The sequence below is a fragment of the Gymnodraco acuticeps genome, unplaced genomic scaffold (genome assembly GCF_902827175.1).
Source record: "Gymnodraco acuticeps unplaced genomic scaffold, fGymAcu1.1, whole genome shotgun sequence".
Lineage (NCBI taxonomy): Eukaryota > Metazoa > Chordata > Actinopteri > Perciformes > Bathydraconidae > Gymnodraco > Gymnodraco acuticeps.
In genome coordinates, this window is record NW_022992059.1 from 171,651 (window position 1) to 195,826 (window position 24,176).

Sequence of the window (24,176 nt, forward strand, 5' to 3'; positions counted from 1 at the left end):
TATTTTCCTTTAGGTTAAGATGCGGATCAGACGCTTTAAGAGGGGGGGGGGGGGGGGGGGGTGTACGGCACATCTGCTCGTGACAAGGGCACGGAACGCTGATGGCGCAGCGCTAAGAAGAAGGAAAAAACACACAGGGGTCGCTTCAAAATCTGAACCTGCAGCTAAATCTCTCCCCACCGTTTACTCCGTCCCTCCCTCCCTCCCTCCATCCCTCCCTCCCTCTCTCTCTCCTCCGCTTTCTCCTTCTGTGTCTCGCTCGCTCGGCTTGCTTTTGTGTTTGTTAGAGGATGATAGAATAAGAGCGGCAGGTTTCGGCTCAGGCACAAAAAGCCCTCTTTCCTGAGGACCAGAGGGAGGGGAGGTGGGAGCTGTTTGCTGCTGATACTGCTGCTGTCACAATCCCCCCCCTGTATACCTCCCTCTGTCTCACACACACTCACATTCAAATTCAGATTTGCTCGGGACGACCATAACTAAAGTACAGTATTGCAAAACGAGGTTTAACAAGGGTTAAAAACGAAGCAACACTGATCGTTTCCTTCAGAGGAGTCATCTTTCGAGGGAACTTTATTACAGTTTAATGTGTTCGCTTTGGTAGCAATGTTGTTTTGATGCTTGGTATTTGTGTAGAACTTGATTGCTGGTAGTCTTTATAGGGGTTGCAATGTAGCAGGAAGTGCTTATTGTTGGCAGAAACAGCACTCTCTGGGTTGCCAGGTTTGTCTGCATCCACCAATCTGTTAGTTTCTTCCTCAGCTTCTAGTTGTCCAAATGCTGTGCCCTTCAGTATTGTCTGTTCACTGTTCATACTGATTCGTTGGCCATTCACTTCTCCAGTTTTCAAAAACGGAGGAATCAATTGTGGAAAAGTCATGCCTAGGCAAGCTACCTTGGATTGTATTCAAAGATGTTGGCCGTCATTGTTCTTGCCGTACTGCCCGAACAACCTCTAAACCACCAGGCTGAGAGGCAATGAGCAGATGTGTACATTTCTTCTTCAGTTTGGAAGATGTGGTTTTACATCACACGTTCCCTTTTTTTCATCCAGTTAATGCAAATGCAGCCATGCACATCATGAATAGCCAAAAACCACAGCATCTTGCCCATAGGGGTCACTAGCACTTCACCAAATGACTGAGGATTTGCAATGGAAAAGAGCCACGAGTGTGTGAGTGTGTGTGTGTGCTCCATCCACACACAAACACACGTGCACGATACCGCCCCATATGTTGAGCTCCGCGCTTACCCACCAGCAGCTCTCACCCCTACACGTATGTAACATTTTACCCAGCATGCCTCTCTCGGTAGCGTGCGCCATTATCTGCATTTCTTCACATGGTGTGGAAGGGGAGCGGGAGCGCGGGGGTCTCGGCTAGTTGGCCGTAGCTCAAGCCGGGGCCCTGATTAGCGGGGGGCTACATGGATGTGACACGTCTTCTCTGCCAGAGCGCAATCCCCCCCCCCTCTCCAAACACACACACGCACACACACACAACACACACACACACACACACACACACACACACACACTCACACACACACACACCCACACACACACACACACACACACACACACACACACACACACACACACACACACACACACACACCACACACACACACACACACACACACACACACACCAGTCTACTGCCTGGAAGAGTAGACAGGCCTCGAGCTAATCCAACCCCCCTCCCTCCGCCCCACAACACACACACACCGCTAATGCAAATGAGCTCTCTGGTCAGCCAGGCAAGAAAAGGCAAGAGAAGGCAGGAGCGTATGGCCAAACAGCGGGGCTACCACCAAACCCCCCCCTCCCCACACCACCACCTCCTCAACCCCTACTCCATCACTCACCCCCAAGAACACACACTCATGCAAAACCCATACACGATATATTTCTTGTCCACACACACCCAATCCCACTCTATTCTCACACACACAACACACACACACACACAACACACACACACAGCACACACACACACACACACACACACACACACACACACACACACACACACACACACACACCACACACACACACACACACACACACACACACGGTGCTGCACCTCTTATAGGATCAAACTGAATCTCAGCAGGATGGAGTTTTGTGATGAGGAGAAAGTTATGGTTAGAGACAGCAGTGCATTGTGGGTATGTGGCTCAGCATTGACACTGTAATTGTGGGGACAATAATGAGGTTGTATAGAATTAAAAAGAAGCTGATTTTGCAACCTCAAGTATTTTTCAGTACATTTTAAAAACATTTATTGAGGGATTTAATGACGAACCAAACACACACACATAATTGATCTCGTCCTTGATGAGGGATGCCATTTTAATTATATAAATGATATCAAAAATGTAGCTTTAAATCAGTACAATATGATGCCCTTTGATAATATATACCTCTGAAATGGATCTCTAAATGTTGAATGATCCCTATTAATCATTGTTGAGGTTTGTACAGCGCAGAAAAGCCACAGGTGGCATTCCAGAAAAGTTTGTTTTCAAATGAAAACCAAACGCAATAAATCAAGTAATAGTGACATGATTATAAAAAGCCAAGCGCTTGTTTTCTCAGGGGAGTGTGACACAATCACTCTGTGATACCTGTGAATACAATGGATATGTTACACATGATTATTGATGGTAAAATAAATTATAGGTGTAACAAAAAATGTAGTCAATGTTTAAGATTGAGCCGCATATCTCCAGTTGTGCATTGTGGAGTTATTTGATCACTCTGATGGAGGGAGAAATGAATACTTTTCAGGATTACAATGAATAAGTCATTTAGTCTCGTTGTTTGTTCACATAATTAAATACCTGCAAGTCAGCATTTATTACGGCGTGCATCATATTACAAATACAAATGTTGTAGATTTAAAAAGTAATATGTGCATGGTATTTCTGGCGCAAAACCAATTGTAGTGTATTAAAAGAATATATTAAAATATATGGTACATGTGTTGTTAAACCATCTGTCATTACATTTAACAATATGTTAATATGACTTCATCTTCATTTCTATATGTGCACACTCTTGCAAGGAGCTCCCATGTTGTAATGTTGTTATTAAGGACAGCAGTTAAAACATATACATACTTTTTTCATTAATTTGAAATATAATTTGGACAACATTCGGAACATGACTTTGATCCAATGTAGGAATGCATTTGGGATTGATGCGAAAATACGTTTGTTGAAAGTAATGTGAATACTTAAAACATACTTACAGTAATACCTCGTTTCTGAAAGTACATGTTTTATAGCCTGACTCATTAAGCGTTTAAACCTCACTGTGCTTTTTCCTGTAGATGCAAAGCTCCTTGCAAATTAATAATATTAAAGACAATTAAAAGATCAGAATGACAAACATGACAATAAACATATGTCCCACCTACTCCACACTCATCCACTGTGATGACCGAGCAATAGATCAACACAGGAAGACATGCTGTTAATTGTTGAGCGGCTGTTCAATCATCCTTAATGTGTGCCTTCTCATCGAGAGCAAAACTATATCAGCCCACCCGGGTCAACAATCCACATCTTAGCGAGGTCGTGAACTTGACCCTGAAGCGGTGACCCCCCCTCCCCCCTCCCGCGCGTTCCAAAAGGAATACCTGGACCATTGTTCAGCGAGAACTTACACTCGATCGGCGAGCGCTCCGACCGGTGATACAAATGTTACAGCAACATCAGGGGCCTGTCAGGAGAGTAGACTGGAGAGGGGGGGGGGGGGTTGGAGGGGGCGGGCTGGGGAGGCTACGGGAGGTTTTCACTCAGCGGAGTAAAGAAAAGGGGGCAGAGAAGAGGAGGAAAAAAACACACAATAACCGATGAAAAGAGGAGATGTGAGGAGGGGAAAATGTTACTTCTGGAGGCATTTCTCTCAAACCAATGAGAACAGAGCTTTTCACCTTTGTGGTGCAAAGGTCAGGTTTCGCCTCTGGCCAAGTCAGCACAGACAGAGAAGCAACTTTCCCTTTTTTCCTTCCATAGAGGCGTGTGTGTGTGTGTGTGTATATGTGTGTGTGTGTGTGTGTGTGTGTGTGTGTGTGTGTGTGTGTGTGTGTGTGTGTGTGTGTGTGTGTGGGCGGGCGAGAGTATGTCTGCATATGTGTGTGTAACCGAGCTCATGCAAATAGTACTGCTGTCAATTGGCTGGTTAACGGCCCAGGGGACTGTTTCCTTAAAGTGCCACCCAGACCCTTACTCTTCGTCTCCTCCACTATCTCTTCTTCACCTCCTTGTATTTTAACCAGTAGGTTTCCACCCTGGACGTATCGATAGGAAAGGGGAGGATGGAGTGTAAATCACAGCGAGATTTTGAAATGATGAGACAGAAGGAAGTGGTTGGATTTATTTTTGTATTTAGTCATTTTAAATGTTTGGGAATAACCAATAACACCTCAGCTATCACCTACAGCTGTAAAACAATAACATACCATTCAGAACTCTACCAACAACCAATTATTATTATTATTATTATTATAACCATTATTATTATTATACTAATTATTTCTATAATTTGAAGGCAGTTGGTTTGCAGTTAAATACAAATATAAACCAAACATGTGAACGTGTAAGAGGAGTTGTGAGAGATGGAAGTCCTTCAATATGTAGGAATAATGGGGTATGATAAAAACAAATCATATCCTAAATAAGCCTGATATTTATTTTCTCCAAACAATAAAGTTGTAACTATCAAACAGTCAGCAATGGAAAAAGAATATCTTTAAACAAGTCTAATTCTCTTTGCATATTAACTGAGAAAGTTGTGTTTTCTTTTCACTTTTGTGATGGATTTATGAGATGAAATGAGTAGAGTTAAAGCTTCCTGTAACTCTACCCATATTTAGCTTGTATGCAATGGATAAAAGTATTCAGATCAATTACTGAAGTTAAACTAATACCACATGATACAAGAACTCCATTGCAAGTCAAAAAAAAAAGTCAAGCAAAATACTGTATTCAAATTGGAACGGTCATATTTCCTATTAGTGTTTATTTAATAATACAATAAATACTGGATTATTATTATAACTAATGAATCTATGAACCGTTAGGAGCTAATTTACGGATGATTTGCAGCTACTTAATAGTTACTACACGGCAATCATTTTCTATAAAATCATATACATTTGATGTCAGAGGCTTAATCTGCGAGATTAACCTACCACTTTCAGATGATCATGGTGGAAGAGTGAAATTAAAAACACATAGATCTCTTTATCTGTAGACCTCAGGAACACATGTGTAGGGCTGTAAAGACCACTGACTATCTGTGAGGGAGGGGAACACTTTGACTAACTGAGAGAGAGAGAGAGAGAGAGAGAGAGAGAGAGAGAGAGAGAGAGAGCGAGAGAGAGAGAGAGATAAAGAGCGAGATAGAGAGAGATGAGGAGATCGCGATAGTATATAATGCGAGAGAGATATAGCGAATCGATCTCTCTGGGCGCTCTTCTCTATCTCTCTCTCTAGGTATAGGGAGACGCGAGAGCTCTGATTCATATTGCGAGGCTTCGATGTTCCGATCTTCTGGCTTCTCACTTCAGTGGGCCGGCTCGGGGATCTCGCCTTCGGCCGTGTCGGTGGGGCTCATTAGGGAACCTCTAGGGACCTGACAGAAATTGTTAGCGGGGTTGTGATGGCCGAATCAGACTCGGCCCCCACCCCTACTACACCTCCACCACTACCACCCTTATCCCCTTTGCCTTCTCCCTAATTCCCTCCACCAACATCCGAATAAGGAGTAAAAGGAGAGGACCGCTCCTAACAAGGACTACACCTGTAATCAAACTGCTCCCCAAAAAAGCACCGGGGGGGCTCTGATTGGAGCCGACGGAGGACGAGGCGAGGAACAGCGGATCCATAATTGATGTGTGTGCACAATTACAGGCCTCCAGACATCAGCAAAGTGTTGCACAAGCGTGCCTTCAAGGATAGTTTTTGAACAGGCGTTGCATAAAAATCAAGGATCACTCTTTTTCCTCTGACGCCCCCCCCCCCACCACTACATCTCTCTCTCTCTCTCTGAATTGTTGATATTACTGTCTGTGCAGAAATGTGTCGTATAATGGATGAGTGAATGTGGGCTCACTCGGCTGGATATGCATAGCATTTCTCCGTCTGGTGCATATCTTTGACTTTAAGGGTATTCATTTTGCATTTGTCCACTCCCATGAGCCGCACACAGTTGATCTATTTATTTCTGTAGACCACAGGCAGTATAATCACAACCCGTGCTAACCTAGCAGTGGAGAAAACATGGAGGAACTTTGTCTCTTTGTGGTGTTACAGTGCAGGACCGCTGTGTTAAGCACTCTAAATAAGCATCTTAATGTATTTGTTGATGAATAAATGATGGTTCAACGAGGCTGTAAAAGTCAGTGTACATGAACTTGACTTGACCATCTAATATTCATGTGTTTCAAACCCCTTGCACTTTGTAACGGTTACTTCAAAACAATAACAAGATTTACATTTGTAGCTGAATTCATGCTTTACTTAAGAGCAATTTCAATATCTGTCGTCTCCAGCAATGACAAAGCGTAAGAGATAAGATGAGAGGTACTTTTTTTAGTCGCATTAGCATATAAAACAACAAGATATATAAAGATCACTTCACACATTGACACTTTATTTAGCTTATACTAGTCAAAAAAATGTCATATTCACGAAAATAATCAAAAGGCTGTGTCTCAATGTGTCGTAACTTGAGAAACAAAAGCACCAATAGTATCCCGGAGCATGAAAGTGTGTTCCTGTGTGGAAGTGCAGCGTCAGAGCCTCGCTGAGTAATCTGTGCGAGAAATGAAAAGATTATTGATGATTAAGTCCTCGTACGCACGGTCGCTCAAACACTCATTTGGCAGTTCAGCAAAAAAAAAAAAAGAAAAGCCATTTTCAAAGTTTTGGAAACATTTACATAAACCCTCATTTTCAAGGAGGTGTGAGCACGGTCAGACAGAAGTGTGTGTGTGTGTGTGTGTGTGTGTGTGTGTGTGTGTGTGTGTGTGTGTGTGTGTGTGTGTGTGTGTGTGTGTGTGTGTGTGTGTGTGTTGAGGTGTACAGTAAATCAATAATAACTACAAAAAGATCAGCCTTTTAGAAGATATTAATGCTAATTATCAACTTTTTATTAGCGTTGAATCTGATAAATGTTACTTTGAATTACAATCTAATATCCGTACAGTTAAATACAACCAAGTCATTAGTTACATTTAAAGACACACTTTTCTCCTAAAGATACTTGTTGCTAGATCCCTTAGATTTTTTTGTGAACTTTCCACCAGGACCAACTCTGATTGTATGACAGCCAAGAAAATAATATAATTCCCTTTTTTCAGATTGTTTAAAGTTATAAAGGAATTAATAAGTTAAACTCTTGCATTTGGAATAAAACAAATTCAGTAGGTCTGACCTTTGTGAGATTTCAACACTTAAGTCAAATCTTTAGCGTGTGTGTGGGGAGTAGGGTGGTTTGAAAAAAAAAGGAATAATAAAAACACATATTCATAACACACCAGGCTGACCCCCTGAGTTAAGGTGGTTGGATTTTCTTTGGAAATAAAGCAACATAACTTCACATGCGAGTGGTCATAATCAAACCGCCCAAACAAAAACCAATCTGCATCTGGGCGTCCTCCGTGGAGATGCTTCGGTTGGAGGGAAACAAATATGTAGATTGAGAGGGTGAAGCCTCGCAGTGTCTTCACCCTGGAGTGTCAACAGGTGAAAGTGGGCGATAACACTGTTTGATGTTGCTAGACACCATTTCTACCACCCAACTTCTTCTTCTCCTAGACTTTCAGCGTACTTCAAAGCCCCCCCCCTTCTCCCTGCTCTATCTCTGTCTTCTCACTTTAATCCACTGCAGCAGAGCCCTTCAGTTCAAAGCGCTCAGGAACACCCCCCTCCACACTAAAAAAAAACTGCAACCCAAACTTTTTTTCTACCTCCTCCTCCTCCTCCTCCCTGTGCTGAGTAGCAATTACAGCTCTTGCTAGCGCGCTGACCAGCTCCCGCTATTAATTAATCCCACAAAGAGCGTTCATTTCCTGGCTTTCTCAGATTGACAAGAGATGAAGGGGAGAGGGGGGGGGGGGAGTAGAGATGCCTGTTTTCAAAGGCAATTCAGTCTGACCAAGCCAAAGAGAGGAGAGTAAAAGATGAGAAGAAAAGACCTGCTCTCCTAAAGTAGATGGAAGGCGCATTTGTTACAGGGCCCTACTTGAATGTGATTGAATGCTTTGTTGCAGAGGGCTCTTTGCTAATCTTTACCTGCACGAAAACATTCACAGCGCTAGAAAACGCCCGCTGAAGGGGGGGGGATGTCAGTTGAGAGGCTTTGGCCTGGGTGGGCGCGACGGTTGGGAAGAGGTTTCATGTCCTGCCTGCGTGTTCTCTTCTCCCCTTTTTCAACTTCTGAAAAGAAAAAGGGAACTCCTTCTCCTCTAACGGGCATTCGGTCGGTCGGGTGGTGGTGACTGGTGGAGGGGGGGATGGAACCACGCTGAATGGAAAGAGAGATAAAGGAGGTGGAAACGGGTGGAGCTGGAGAGGAACGTCGCCAAGAGCAGATGATAGTGGAGGGATTCAGACGTTTCATTCACTGTTATGATTGAATGGTGGGACATAATCTAGAGGCGGGATTCATCTGAGGACTGAGGTAGAGGACCGTTCCCATGGAGACCAACTTGGATGCATGATTGAAAACTCTACCTGGAGGAGCAAACCAGTCCAATCCAAGACACAAATGAGCCCTTCATAATTGGGATTAGTTTGTATAAGTAGTTACTTGAAGTTAAGAAATGGTTCTGTTGGTTAAAGCCAGTGTCTGCACTTAGCCAAAGATTGTTTGTTAGGAAAGAACTTCCACTCCCACTCATTTTGAATGATATCAGTCTATCAAATGGCCGCTATCAATGTATTGCTTTTCAAAATTATGAATTGATCTTGCCTAGATTAAGACAAGAAAACTGTAGCCTAAGTTTAGGATGTATACTTTTTGGCTTAAAAATAAGTGTTTGTTTCTTAGGAATGTTTCATATGATGATAGGGTCACTTAATCAAATGATTATCCAATTAAGTCAATATGGAAAGTAAAATAAAAGGAAATAATCAGGCCCACTTTCCTTAATATAACTTTGGACTACTTTAAAGAAAACTCCTAACCTGCTGACGAAGCATCAAGATTTCATTTAATCCATTTCTCTGAAGGCTGAAATTCATGTGAGACCTTGCAGTCAATCCAGGTTAAAACATCTGTATTTGTTGCATCTATGATTTGTACTGGCAATACTGATCCTAACACTAGGATGGGTTGAATGCAGAGAAACCATTTTGTTACATAGTAAGTAGGCCTACTGTGTAATGACAATAAAAGTATGAAAAAAAAGCTGAACAAGTTTATGACGTTAATGACATTTGATCGAATCTGGGCTTAACGTGTGCATTAACAATTTAATACAAACGTAACATCATTAGTGGAGCCCCCTGTGATGCTCTTCTGTCACTCCAGTGTGTGAATTCATCACAGTTTGCTGTAGTAGTGCATACACACCCATAATGCACATAAGCGGAGTCTGATTGTGTCTTTGAAGCGTGTTGAAAGTCAACCTGACTGATGACGTTGAATGAAATCACATGTTAGCAGTGGATCAGGTTTCTTCATCCAAGGGCAAAGCACTGGCAGGTGTGAAGGGAACTCTTGGATAGAGGAAGTCAACATTTAAATATTCACCCAGAGGCTGGAGAGCGGGGGCCATTTTCACTGACCCCAAATGTCTACAGGTCCAGTTGTGGCCCTCTCAGTCCAGATGTTCTCGCACATATCGTGGTGTGAACATGCAAACACAAAAAGCACTGATCTCCAGAAGGCGTTGTTTTTCTATCATTCATCACCCTGGTGTCAGAAGCCATTATTTAGCGGTTGTTTTCCTAAATGAAAGACAGCGAAAATGAATGGCCACACCTGATTGGATGTGACCCACACTTCCTGTTGAATGTGTGGCCAGACCTCGGAGTTTGTTTTTCTTTTATTAAGGTTAAGACATGTTCTTATTTCTACTGGGACTTCTATTCTTCACTGAGGTGACTCACAATGACATATTCCACACATGGTTCAGCTGCTTATTTACCGATGGTGTTGCAAAATACGAGCTACTAACCTTCAGGATCATTTGCTCCTCAGGGATGGGCTTATGAGCCATTAACAAAGTTCCCTCTGCTTCAGCAATGGGCTGTGATTGTTAGAAAAACTAACACTTTAAAAACTTAATTTCCCCTCCTTGTTTGGTCGACCTGATTAGCAGGCTGCTAATTCCCCTCCCTGGTGCAATTAATCACATTGACACCTGTACTCCAGTCTTCACTCTCACCCTCTGTAACCGGTGTGCTGTAGGCACGGAGAAGTGTTGTTTTTTTGTCATCTCATTACAAGGGGTTCAGAAAATTGCAAAACAAAGTCCAGAATGTCACACCTTTTCATTTGGTATTTTCGATGCAACGCGAACAAAAAACAGTTTAACAGCTTGTGAGTTTCGCACCTTTTCAAGAATCGAATGTCTTGACACTGTTTGAGAGATAATGAAGCCAGAGGTAGCTCATCTGCACCTAAACTGTATTCCTGCTATCAAATAGAAACCTTTGCGAGAGCATGTAAGCACACTGGAGGCTATCTAGCTGTATGAATATACTCATTCAATCTCATCACAATGAAGACCTGAGAAATTGTATTTGATGGAGTGTTGCCTCTTTGGCTTCTCAGAAAACCCAGTATTAGAAAATGTTCTCTTCTGCTGGAGCCATCTTATTTATGTGATACTACTGAATACAAATCGGATTAAATTAACTCGCCATTTTACCAATTTTCTTAATTTGATATCAGAAAATATTGATCCAGGAAGAACTTAATGGGGATCTAAATGAATGACAATATTAAATGATTAAAACTTCATTTAGATGTTCTTTTTATTCCCTCCAAATAATAGAAAAGTACAATTTGAACCAGTATATTTTATAAAGGTGTATTTAAAGATCACATACAGTTGTTTTAATATATTCATTTATTTGATTTAACCCCAGGTTGAAGTTACGAATAATGGCAGTGAATTCAAAATACACATTTCTTTTTTTAGAAAAGTGCAGAGGCTGCAACATTTCTGCCAAGTTTCATATCTACACGGGTAAGTCCTGCATACCTCGCCTTTTTTTCTAAGTGTCTTTAAAAATCAATTGTGCAAAAATGAATAGTGTGGGCAATTACTTTATTGTCATAGCCATTATCATATTACTAATGAATGCCTTGTAAAAAGCAGGTCAAACTGGGCATAATAACACTAGATCACGCATAATGACGACACGCTTCACTACGGTGTCTACTGAATACATTAAAATAGCTTTCTTAGATGTCTAAAAAGTTTTCTTCCAAAGTTTTAGGGAAGTTTTGGATAACTTTGCTTGATTTTACTGCTACCCATTTTTACGTTGTCTCCAAATTCGGCGTGATCTTTCGCTGCTCAAAGTACATTTATGATCCCGGAACGTTATTCTGTCACAAATGTCACCTTTCACATTTCGTGGTGGCGCTTTCGGTGCTACCCACAATGCTAATATAGTCACTGTGGGAACAACTAGTTCAGCGATAACAGAGTTTGGTATCACAACGTTTTGGCGAATCCAAAAGTTTGAAATTGGGGGTTAAAGAATCATTTGACTTGTTTTGTGGCTTTTGAAATTCTCACCAAGCTTTTTTGAAATTGTTAGCGTCCTCTTCCAATCTTCGAGACATGTCAGGCCTTCTGTTGTTTTGAGAGGTCAGGGGCCAATCTGGGCATCAGAATGTCCTGGAAGCCTAATGTGACCTGCCTTGCATTTTCGATCCTCACACCCGAACGTCGCACCATCAAAGAGCTTGGGCCCGCGCTGACTCACTGGCAGCAACAGCCAGGACATCTGTGGAGTGCTGGCAGAGTGCACGTTCGCTCGTGTGTGTGTGTGTGAGCCAACACTGACTCTGTTTCGAGCTTGTGTTACAAGCGGCGGCCATGTCTAAAGCTCGAGGCCTTGGATCACTTTTTCTCCTCATTTTTCCTGTTTTGTCGCAGGAAAAACAGGCACACATGTAAATACTTTGCACACAGGCGCTCTCCCGTTGCATGAATATTCATTCGCAACTGTGATGAGTTGTGACATGCTTTTCCTGGCAGGGCTCTGGGACCACATGGCCGGGGTGTGAGAGGAAGAGAAAGGCCGTGTCGGAGCGTGTTACCCAGGCCTGCCTCATTCAATTGGATCCAACCACGATGGTCGGATTTCTCAATCTCAGATGGATTCCAGACGTTAAAGCCACTCCTCCCCTTCCTTCACTCTTTGATTACAAAAGAAGAGACTTTGGTAAGCCGGTAAAAGGCTGCAGGGCTGGAGGATTTCTATGTATGTGTGCACATGTGGACGTTTAAAAGAAAAAAATGCACCTTGCTCTCAAATATGAACTTCGGGGTAGAATTTCGGGCCACGCTTTAACGTTTTGTGCGGCACGAGGAAGCTCCCGGAATAATGCCGCCTTTTGTTTTACTAAGAACATGTTGAATGAATAGCTGCTTGCAACACCATTTGTTTAGTTCTACTTCAAGTGAATTTATTTTCGAATCAGTCCATCCCTGCGGACCTCCCCAATCTCACCCTCTTCTTCCCTCCCCTTCTTCCCCGTTTAAAAGAAAATAATGTTCGGTGCACCTTGCAAATATGAACTTCTGGGTAGAACTTCGGCCACGCTTTAACGAGATGTTTTGTGCAGCATGAGGAAGCTGGCATGGCCGATGATGGCGGAACAATGCCCGCCTTTCCATGGCCGCTCATTGTGCACAGATCTTTGCATTGTTTCGGTTCCCTCCGCGCCCCCTTCGCCACTCACACCCCCGGCCAGCTGGCACGGAGATAGCAGCGCCGATGACAAGGTTCACAATACCCCCTCCAGTCCACGCCACAATAGAGGGACATGGACACAGGCACCTCTATGGCACACAAGAGGCTGAGGAGGGGGATGCCGGGGGGCCTCACAGGCAGGTGGTGCTGCCAACGTCTCCGTGATGTGTCGGTAGCTTTCAGAGCTTCCTTTTAAAATCCACATTGTTCTCGCGGGTTCTTTTTTTCCTGCGAGAGATGGGGAGCACACAACCGAAATCTACCTCTCTCTGTTGGTTCCAGCTTTATTGTCAAGGCTTATCAATAAGAGAGAAGTGGCAGATACACATGGCAAGCATTTGGAAAGGTGGAGTGGAAAGGTAGAGGCAGAATGCTGAGGTGCTTCAACTCTCAGAGAGCCTGAGTGACAGCTGGATGCCAGGGTGCTGTTCCTCCAGTCACGATACGGTGTTTTCAGCGGGTGTCGTGTTTTGTCTGGGTGCTCTTTTTCCCGGAGCTGCCGGTTTGTCATTTCACGAGGAGCTTTAGTCTCTCCGATTGGGTTACACAAAGTTGAAGGGTGTGTGACGGCGCTGTCGAGGTCCCTGAAGGTCACATTACATTCTGGAAATAGAATTTAAACCCAAAAAAAAGGGGTTTTTGTGAGTTTATAGGTGAGTTTGAATAGGCATTGATTCCATAGCACAGTGCAACAATGGCTTTTTGATTATTTATTTATTTCCTATAATGGCAGGTTGCAATTTAGGACCTTTTCACCCATGGACACACAATTTCAAAATGTTAATGTATGTGCTTGCATACATTCCGAGGTGTACGGTGTGTGAATCTCATTACTGTCGGGGAGGTAAACAGAAGGCCGTGGCGGCACCAGGATGGTTGATGTCCGGTTTTTCCCGTGGCTGCAGTGACATCGACAGATACAGGATGTACTAAATTGATTTCAAGAGATGGTCTCCATATGTGGTGGTATTTAAAACATAGACATAGCAGCATGACTCAGGACGGCAATGACCATTGGTTGGTTGTAATACCCCTTAAAATATATAGAATATAGAGTGTATATATCTACTCTTTACTGCAACATTGTACAAAATATGTACTTTTTACTAAGATGTTGAATGAATAGCTGCTTGTAACAGAGTATGTTTACACTGTGGTGTTAGTACTGAAGTATAAGATCTGCATACAAGAGTATAGAGGCAAGAATAGCAAACGTTTGTCTCCCAAAAAGTTATCAAATTCTACAAATGAATACTTTTTAATGATGTTGAGAGGACAGAAAGCATTTGGTGGATTGCTAGCATGTTAGCTGTACCTCATACCTGCCTCTCAGGTCTGGTCCACTTTCAAGTTGTGCTTCAAGTTATTTTCTAATCAGTCCATCCCTGCGGACCGCCCCAATCTCACCCTCCTCTTTCCCCCCTTCAACCCCACTTGCCCCACCCCAAAGGTTCTCCCCTTGCTGCTGTCAGTTCAGCACTTTTAAAGGGAATTGGTGCTCTTTGAAATGCATATTCCACACTGGCATGTGTACACTGCTGAGTAATTGTGGAGGCCAAATGTTTAATTACACATGGCAGGCCAAGCAGCGGGAGGCCACACCGCAGCGGGGCTCAAAAACAACGGCCTAGCTTCTCTTCTCTCGTTCGGTCGGACGCGCCAACAACAACCAGGCCCCCCCCCTTTCCCCCAAAACATACTGAGAGTACAGACGGCAGGCCTAGAGGAGGTGAAGGAAAGGGAGGGAGGGGGATTTGTTTGTGTGTAAAGCAGACTTAACCTGATGTTTGATCTGTGAGATATTCCGAGCCGCGGTTGCGTGCCAAGACTCGGAGAAAAGCTACAGTTTACTGAGCGGAGCATACCTACAGTACAAGGTGTGTGAACACTTAGCCGGAGTGTGTTCTTCTGCCCAATGTGCTTAAGCTTTGCATTATCCGTAGTCTTTAGTCTTCTCAGCAGGCCTGGGGTTTGTCGTGGTTCTGCTAATGGATCAAGACTGGTCCTGGGGAGCTGGGTGGAGAAGGAGGGGGAGGGGGTGGTGGAGACTGGGGCCTGATGTCTGTGACCCCCGGGTGGCGGGAGGAAGTGCAGAGCAGCAGGGGAAGTGGGAGCACCTGTGCAGGTCAGTGGCAGCCCCGTCAAGCTTAACTAATTTTGAAATTGACCTCCGACCTCCATTCCCACGGTGCACCGGGGCACAGGCTGAGAAGCAAGGTCTGCTCTCCTCCAGCTTTTCACTCCTGCTTCTAATTACCGGCTAGAAGAAAGTTGTTATCTGATTAGGCCTCCTTATAAAACCATATCATTGATTGTATCCTTTGCTCGGTGTCGGTACAAATTAGCCCATTAACACACAACAGGGATGTGGCCATTTCATAACATGAAGCTAAAGCATATATGGCTGAGGTTCCTTGAGTGGTTGACCCACTGTGAGGGATTAGCAAGGCCTGCCACACACACACACCACACACACACACACACACACACACAACACACACACACACACCACACACACACACACACACACACACACACACACAACACACACACACACACCAAATCACACACACACAACACACACACACACACACACACACACACACACACACACACACACACAACACACACACACACACACACACACACTAACTAAAGGTTGCCAGCCAGTTTCTAGAACTTCACATTTCATGTATTTTACTTAAAATAGTCAGTTTTTACTTTGCCATCCAACCTCTCGATGGATTTACAGCTTGATGTTGAGCTAATTTCGCATGTCAACATCAATGACGTGGTGAAATCAGTCTAATCTGTTTGCAGGAGCTGTTAAAACTTACAGTACACACGTGTTCATGGACACCTGCGAACATGCATGTGTGTGTCTATGTGCATTAAGGTCTTTATGAATGTGTTTCTGTCTGCTGGTGTGGTCTGTGTCTATGTGCCTACAAATTGTAACATGCTCGAGCAATCACATAGTGATTAAACCGTGGCCCCACAATCTTCAGACACACTGTGTCGCGGGGAAAGCCTTCTGGATGCAGGAGCACTGCCAGATGTCTCATTGTACAGTGGTTTTATATGGAGAAAAAACATTGGATATTAGCTGTCTGTAAAACCATGCAGTTGTAGGTAATGTAACTACTTATTCTATTCCTTGTTGAATCACTTTTCATGAAGGAAAATGAAAATCTCCCATTGGATAAACTGGCACCAGCATATATTATGCATTTTCTGCTTTTTGAAATGCATAAAAAGTTGTTTTTTTATTTATTTTAATTCATAATAAGGCGAGTTGTTTAAAATGTGTTGAGTAATATTTATTTTTGATTTTATTATTGTTTTCGCTGTTGTCTTCATACTGCATTTTGCAGAGACCACCTGTCAATCAAAGCGGTTGGATTTGTTGTTCCTGTTTTTAGGTAGACATCTTTGTTTTGCTGCCCTATTCTCACTTCAGACTGACTTTGACTTGATCAGCACATGTGAAAGCTTTCCTCAACCGACCAACTCAAAATGGTGGTAAAACATTCATTTTTTTATTCCAAGTGTCATCGAGCTCCCTTTACCTTTCATTCCTCTGCAGTGGAAGGACGAGTATTCATTTGAAGATGTGCTGTAATGTGGGTGGGGGCACCTGAAGGATGGCAAATCGTAGACAACACCATCGACATCAGGCTGATTTTTCATCTTAATTCTCAGAGCTCTTTGTGGGGCGTTCAGGGGCGGCCACAATGTTTGGCATTCTTGACTTCCAGCCAGCTCGCTCTCTCAGTATCTATCCTCCTCACTGGCTCTTAAGACATGTTTTATTTGCTTGTCGTTGCCATGGCGAAGGGGATCTTTTTCCTAGTTGTGTGTTGACACATTTTCTGCAGTGTGATTGGAGATATTAACACTATGAAGAAAAGGAGGCTGGTGTTGACAGATGGGTATTGAGTGTCCTGAACGAGGGTGGGGAAGGCCTGATGATGAACTCTGACCTCTGCAGATGCTGAAGTTGCATCACAAATTACAATTACAAATATACTTTATTGTGAATAGTGACTTATACTTTAAATGTTTTGTGTTTCAGATCAGTTAGTGGTTGAACATATTGTGTTGCAGTTTTCCAATAGTTGCAGTTCACAGTAAAGGGCATGATTTATGTATTATGTTAAAGAGGTGGGGTTTCCTGTAGTGTGTTATAGGTTGTTTGTGCATGTAAATGCTCTGCAAAGGTGTGTCAGTGGTTTATTAGCCATTTGTTAGTAGGCTGTAAAGGACTGAATTAATTCATCAGACCTGTGTGATTTAAAAAAACGTATAAAATCACATGCAGTAATATTGTGGAATCCTCTCTTCTGTCACATCCGAATAAATAAATAATTGTCGTGGAAAAATCCGCTGTCACTTTGACAATAATGTTTAGCAGCAAGCAGATGAGAAATGATTGGACTGGTACACCATCTGAGGGACTTAAGAAGTAAAACAAGTATTTGTTATATCACAACACATTTCATCACTTTTGCAAACGTGCAAGCTCTGCCAAAAAGCATAATGTTGTGACAACCGTATTTTTTGCAGTGTATGAAAACAATTAGAAAATGTCACAAATAATTTAGCAGCCCGCTGAAATCAGAGCTGTTGCTTCCATCATCTCCACCACACACACACACACACACACACACACACACACACACACACACACACACACACACACACACACACACACACACACACACACACACACACACACACACACACACACACACACACACACACACACACACACACCACACACACACACACACACACACACACACACACACACACACACACACACACACACACAACCCACACAACACACACACACACACACACACTCTCCTCTCAGAATCCCAGCGTTCTCCCTCCATTGTTCCCCCCGCTGCTAGTCATTACCATCATAAAGGCTGCGAGGATATGCATGGCTTCATTCACAAAATCATCTCCCAGTGTATGGGCGATGAAATCTAGGGAGGAGTAGGAAGAGGGGAAAAAACTGCCCCAGGAGCAACAACTAAATGAAAACAGCAGTCTCAACCCAAAGCGTGTTCACTCGAGCAGGAACTGCCAGAACAAAGGGGGCTGTTGTGTGTTTTCAGCAACCCTGGCGTTGTACGGGAGGCTTGACCTTAGCTGATCTTGACCCTAACCTGTAAGAGAAGGGGTTGTTTGTTTGGAAACGACACATTACACCTCATGTGTTGGCCGACAAAGCTGCTGTCAGTCACAGCACAGCGGCAAATCTTTGATTCTGAGCATCACTGACTCTCACTAGCGGGAAAAGGTCTACTTGTAGAGATGTTTTATGTCATGGGAGCTTTTGGAACCATCCATAGATAGTGAAAAATGTGATCAGTGTAGTTCTGTTTTCTATATAACAACTACGGTATCTAGTCAAATAAATAGCTTTAGTTATTGTATGATGTCGATAAGATTTTGTATGTTTAGTGACATGCACACTTGCAATGATTTGCCCTAGACTTCTGCTTTCAGACAAATGTAATTATGAAGTTATTACCCTATCCAATGCAGAGGCAATAATGTAATATACAACATTATTTTATACGTATTTATATATGTATATTTTTATATCGTTTTTAAGTTACAACCTGCCCTTTGAGTGCAACCATAGTACTAATTGAGTTTGACACCCCTGATGTATACGATCAAATCAAAATAAACTAGTGTCCATTTGAATGGTTATAGTTTCTGTTTTTAAATCGTTTTTAGACCATTATGGAGCTAAATTGCACAGAGGACATACATTATATTAGGCTTTGGCAATCTTTATTATAATATACACTAACCCTAACCGAGTAGTCTACATTTCATAATTTCTTTGGAAGTTTCGTGTCATTTTTGCTTCCTTCTGTGAATGACGTCACTCTGGGATCTAGTGGTTTAGCTGAAACACACTTGGAGTCGACAGTGACTGGTCAGCTGAACTGTAAATACCTTGCTAGTGTTTTTAGCTGATGTCCCCTAAGCATGGCTCCCCCACTGCCCTGAAAGACTACGAACATGAGGCGGCACTCAGTGCATGCTGGGCCACAGGCATGCTGGGAAACATGGTGAATTTAAACAATGCTTTCCTCGAGAGACAGGGCAGGCACTGAGAAGATTCGACCATGACCTTCTCACCTAAAGAGTGGCAAAGCAAAAGCTACACAAAGACATCTAATTAAGTCAACAATGAGAGAAAGTCTCTAAATGTATCCTGCAGTATATCCTCATTGTTCAGCGCAACATCCACCTTTAAAGAGTTTCAACATCAAGACGTTTATAGGGACTGGCTCCTGCAAGCACTTAGACAAATGCAATTTCAGTTTATCGGGCAGAACATACTTTAGCAATCATCTCATTTTCCACTCGGTCTCCCTCTCACGTTCCCAATCTATATTATTTTCACATGCCAATATGGTGATCATACAGCTCGTCCACCGGAGGGGAGAGGGATTAGCATACAGGTTCATGGTGGATGTAGAAACTGCGCTATCAGTGCGGGGGAATGAAAAACACACATGGACAGACATAATGTACATACATTCAGAAATACCTTTGTTTTAGCTTGATCATAAACATAACTTCAACTTAATTGGAAATGTATGCAACATATGTAAGGGATAGTGTGCAATGAGGCGGTCATTAATAAAAAAAGAACACCCGGCATTTTGTTACACTTATTACATACATTATATTAAATAAACTCATGACTTGACTCCCAATATTATTTGAAAATGATTTTATTGCCATAAAAATGACCGTATTCCCTCTGATAAGAAATAAAATACTCCTATATATGTTCCCTTTAGTGTTTACTTCCTGTCTGTCTTCCTCTGCTGTTCCCTTTAGTGTTTACTTCCTGTCTGTCTTCCTATGCTGTTCCCTTTAGTGTTTACTTCCTGTCTGTCTTCTTCTGCTGTTCCCTTTAGTGTTTACTTCCTGTCTGTCTTCCTATGCTGTTCCCTTTAGTGTTTACTTCCTGTCTGTCTTCTTCTGCTGTTCCCTTTAGTGTTTACTTCCTGTCTGTCTTCCTATGCTGTTCCCTTTAGTGTTTACTTCCTGTCTGTCTTCCTCTGCTGTTCCCTTTAGTGTTTACTTCCTGTCTGTCTTCCTATGCTGTTCCCTTTAGTGTTTACTTCCTGTCTGTCTTCCTCTGCTGTTCCCTTTAGTGTTTACTTCCTGTCTGTCTTCCTCTGCTGTTCCCTTTAGTGTTTACTTCCTGTCTGTCTTCCTATGCTGTTCCCTTTAGTGTTTACTTCCTGTCTGTCTTCCTCTGCTGTTCCCTTTAGTGTTTACTTCCTGTCTGTCTTCCTATGCTGTTCCCTTTAGTGTTTACTTCCTGTCTGTCTTCCTCTGCTGTTCCCTTTAGTGTTTACTTTCTGTCTGTCTTCCTCTGCTGTCCCCTTTAGTGTTTACTTCCTGTATGTCTTCCTATGCTGTTCCCTTTAGTGTTTACTTCCTGTCTGTCTTCCTCTGCTGTTCCCTTTAGTGTTTACTTCCTGTCTGTCTTCCTATGCTGTTCCCTTTAGTGTTTACTTCCTGTATGTCTTCCTATGCTGTTCCCTTTAGTGTTTACTTCCTGTATGTCTTCCTATGCTGTTCCCTTTAGTGTTTACTTCCTGTCTGTCTTCCTCTGCTGTTCCCTTTAGTGTTTACTTCCTGTGTGTCTTCTTCTGCTGTTCCCTTTAGTGTTTACTTCCTGTCTGTCTTCCTATGCTGTTCCCTTTAGTGTTTACTTCCTGTCTGTCTTCCTATGATGTTCCTGTTAGTGTTTACTTCCTGTGTGTCTTCTTCTGCTGTTCCTGTTAGTGTTTACTTCCTGTCTGTCTTCTTGGGTGATTACACTGTCGTCCAACCTCATGCCTTTTCTCCCTTGATTCCTCCTTAGCAACGGTAATTATTTTGCTCAGCAGCGGTGTGTTATCGAGTAATAACAACCTCTGCAATGTCCGAATTGACCAATCAGAATCAAGTACTCAACTAAGCTGTGTGATAATGTGGGAAGTGTGAACACAACATTATTTTACTGGTGCATAATACTGTATATGCTCAAAATTATATGTAACAGAGGTGTACAATATAATTGAATGATAAACATGTAGAAAACACATACTGACGCATTAACTGGCTGTATGTCTTTCAAAATGTCAGCTTTATTTCAGTTCTAAATCGCTAAAATGCCCCTTTATTAACAACAATGGCCATTGTTTTGTTGCACTTTGGAACACAGCAATGCTTGCATGCATAGGGATATCAATACGTTTAAACCATCTTTCAAAAAGTCCAGGTAGAATTCAGCAAGACATAGAAAAATAAATGTTCAGAAATTAATATAAAAGACAGAAAATTAAACATATGAATTGACACTTGTTAATGCACCAAGATACAGCTTGCTCACATATTACATTAACACGCATATATTATAATGATGCCAATGCACACACATTACTCACAGGTACATTCACAGAACATTTAAACTTTTTGCAATAATTAATGGAGAGATGTAGATAATTGCCTCCCACTTCTCCCCCGGCAGCTTCAGCAGGACTCATTTTGACAATCAAACCATCGGCCGATCGCTTCAATATGTACGCTTGTTTAAATATTTCACATTTCATATGTAAGATGAAGGGCCACCAAATAGCCCTCAGATGATGAGCTTGATAATTGGACGGTGTAGTTTTCTCTCCCTTCCTCACCCCTTCTCCTCTCCTATTCCCTCACTTTGGTTTTGCGCACCTTGCAGAGCCTGCGTTTACCGCTGACTTCTGAATGCCTTTGTTAAACAGCCATTTACACCGCGTCCCGTGAATACATTTCCTCGGGGTGAATTCCATAATTTTTCATGTGCCAACGTGATGGATCGTCCCGATTTTAGATCCCAACTTTGACAAGCAGCCGAGGAGCGACCACACCACTGTGGAGTGGCCTTTGTTTTGCATTGCAGCCCATTTACTGATAGACAATAAATCTTCCCCATGCAAATTTGTATCTCCCTTAAGTGTATGATGCTTCCTGAAGGTTAACACGGATTGTGACGGAATTCAGCATTTTAGCCACAAAATGGGGGCCCGTGCTTGTCCTCACGAGGAGTAAGCCATGCAGATAAACTGGCAATACAGTCGGGGATTAGTGACGATGAGTGATTTTATGTTGGTTGTTACAATTTGATGGCTCTTCCGCTGTAAATGCTTGAAATAAAACCCATTAAAGTTTTTAGTGTACACCATACTTTTACAAAACCATCTAAAATGGCCCCTTCAGGATTCCTATGAGCCATTATGCACTGTGTGTGTGTGTGTGTTTAGCTATGTGTGCGTGTGATTAAAATGAACCCGGCAGCTTGAGTACCTGCAACTGGCGAGCCTGTGCGCAGAAGGAGGCACAACAAAAGCAGGCGGGCCATTCTCCCTCTGATAAACAGACATAATTCAAATGTCAGCATTTGAATGTCATCCTCAAAGAGGCCTCTCCATCAGCGCGCAAGTCATTACAGACGATAGGGGGGAGAAAAAAGGAGGGGGACATTGTTTCATCTGTTTGAGCTTTCTACCCCTCTAATTATTAAAGCGCCTTTCTTCCTCTTCCCCCCTTTTGACGATGCACAGAGGGAGAAAGAGATTAGAAGTATTGTTGCCTTTTGACAATCCAACCCCCCCTCTATACAGGTTGAGTTTTAATTTGTGTCCGTTGAAGAAGCCCAGATGGCGACGCACAACTCGTCATCGCTCTGTCTATCTTCTACCTTTTTCTCTGCCTCCGAACCGGCACCGGATAACAAAGATATGCAGATGAGTCGAGGCGGGCGAGCTCTGGATCGCCGCCAGAGAAATTGTCTCTCACAATAGCGGGGAACAAATTGATGTGTCCTGCAAACTGTGCCACAGTAGCAGCGGGTTACCTCGTGGCCCTGCCAAAAGCCGTCAGTCCACCGTGCCAGGCGGTGTGCCCCCGGTGGCAAAGTGAGGACATCAGCTGCTGAGCGATTGCCAGAGGCCTGTGACACAATATGTAGCATCGGTGTCAACGATGTCATTAGACACACAGCGACGCTGCCAGCAAACTCATTAGCCCGAGTGGAAGTGACCCAACTCTTGCTATAGCCACAACACGAGCAACAAATGCACTACTAGAGGACACTTTGAGCGCTTTGATAGTTTTCAAGTGCTGTGATGCCGGGTCAGGTTGATAAGATGAAGCATGCATTATAGAACTATAGTGTGCCATGTATTATGCCAAGTGGTATGCCTGCCATTAGGTGTAGACGGGTTCAGAAAAACAGGTGGAAATATATACTCTATGTGCAAGGCAAAACCAAATCACTACTTTTGTTGGCTTTGTTTAACTTCTGTATTGAGATGTAGCTGACGTCAGGGGGGACTAAATAATGCTTGGTGGAGGAAGTACTCAGATCTTGTACCAGAAGGTTAGGGGTTATTTTATTGTAGGAAGTCCTGCAATCAAAACGTTACTCAACTAAAAGTATAAGTATTAGCATCAGTACTCATTATGCAGATTGGCCCATTTCAGAAACATCTTTTAATTATAATGATTGATATATTGATTAACCCTGGTAAAGGTGTAACTAAAGTCTTATTTCAATCTGGAACATATTTGTTTAACTATAATCAATATCTGCAAAGTATCTAGATTCTAAAGTAGTACTACACACATGTAGTGGAGTAAAAGTACAATATTTACCTCTGAATGTAGTAAAGTAGAAGTGTTAACATAAAATGGAAAGTACAGTACCCTCCAAATTGTACTTAAGTCCCCACAGAGATACCAACATGTAAATAAACCCAATACCTGTGTGTAAAGATTTGTGACAATAACCGTTGATAGTTGTTACAATATAACCCTTCTCTATACCCCTTTCCCAGTATACCAGTAGGCCTTCCCATGTTTTCATCTAGCAAGTCACACTAAACTTTACATACTGTGCATAATGTTATTCTAGAAATGGAGTAGAATTAAATATTGCAAGATTATGTTGCAGACCAATTTGCAAGTAATGCAGATGACCTATACATGTACGTGACCAAGTAAATGCAGGAGTCTATCTACAAGTAAACGGAATAAGAAAAACAAGAACAGAATGTATGTTTTGTATGATAATATCCCAATGATCGTCCAAATCCCTGTTCATTTGAGCTATATTCACTTTAATACATTGCAAGGTGCCATAAAAGGGG